Below are 1,206 nucleotides of genomic sequence, written 5' to 3' on the forward strand. Positions count from 1 at the left end.
GAATTCAGAAAAATAAATAACATCTTGTTTTTTCCCTAAAACTTACAGGATCCTCATATATTTAGGCTTTATTACTCATTCCTAACTCTTGAAATGTCACTCAAATGACTTACGTTTATCTTTGTCTTTGGGTATTTTTATTGGATTTCGCTTATGCTTGCCTCTTGTGTATATTCATTTTTTTTCTTTGCCTTTGGGATTTTCTTTTAATATTTTTGTCTCATCATAGGAGATTGGAAGTAGTTCCCCCCCCCCCAATTTTTGACTGGATTAACTGCAGTGTTGCTATGATTTTTGATTTGGTGTAGTAAGAAATGCCATAAATGAAACTTGCTTTGTTTAATATATTTTATTTTGATCTATATTTAAAAAACAGTAAAGGAGTAGATTAATTTGGTATAAACTTTATTTATACCTGTTTTTCAACCATTAAAAAATTTTGGAATCACGAATCTAGACAATAGTTATAAGTATAATACAGAGAAATTTGTTTGCCTGACCCATTTGAAAATAAATTGTTTTTTAGTGCTCCGTCAGCTCTAAATGCTTCGGCAGATGTTTCTCATGAATAAGGACATCATTCTACACAACTATAGTAAAATCATCAGAATCAGAAAGTTGACAACAATATAGTACCTCCATCTAATACTCAGACCACATTCAAGTTTTGCCAGCTATCCTGATAATACCTAGTTCAGAATGAAATGGTACATTTGGTTGTCATGTCTGTTTAGTCTTCATCATTTGGAACAATATCTCAATCTTTCTTTGTCTTTAATGACCTTGACACTTGAATACTACACTTGTAGAATGCCCCTCTATTTGAATCTGCCTGACATTTTCTCGTAATTAGATTCAAGTTACGCATCTTTGACAAGATTATCACAGGATTATCCTTGCTCCATGAGAGGAAGATGAGGCAACCTACTTCCAAAAATGATTGCTGTTCTTCAAGACATGGTGAAAGCATGCACAGAAAATATATACACATAGAAAACTACAGCAGCTCACAAAAGCAAACTATTAGTTTATATATACTTGAGATGTATTCAATACTGTGGTCAATGTAAGGGAATCCATAATTAATGAGTAAATTAAAATATCAAGCCAAGTGAATAAAGGTCAACAAAAAGAATTTTTCCTTCACTTGTTTCATGGAGGTCACTATGAGTTGGAATCAACTCAATGGCAATGGGTTTTATATAT

This window comes from Orycteropus afer, unplaced genomic scaffold, assembly GCF_000298275.1.
Source record: "Orycteropus afer afer isolate SDZICR_OR568_19922 unplaced genomic scaffold, OryAfe1.0 scaffold00177, whole genome shotgun sequence".
Taxonomy (NCBI): Eukaryota; Metazoa; Chordata; class Mammalia; order Tubulidentata; family Orycteropodidae; genus Orycteropus; species Orycteropus afer.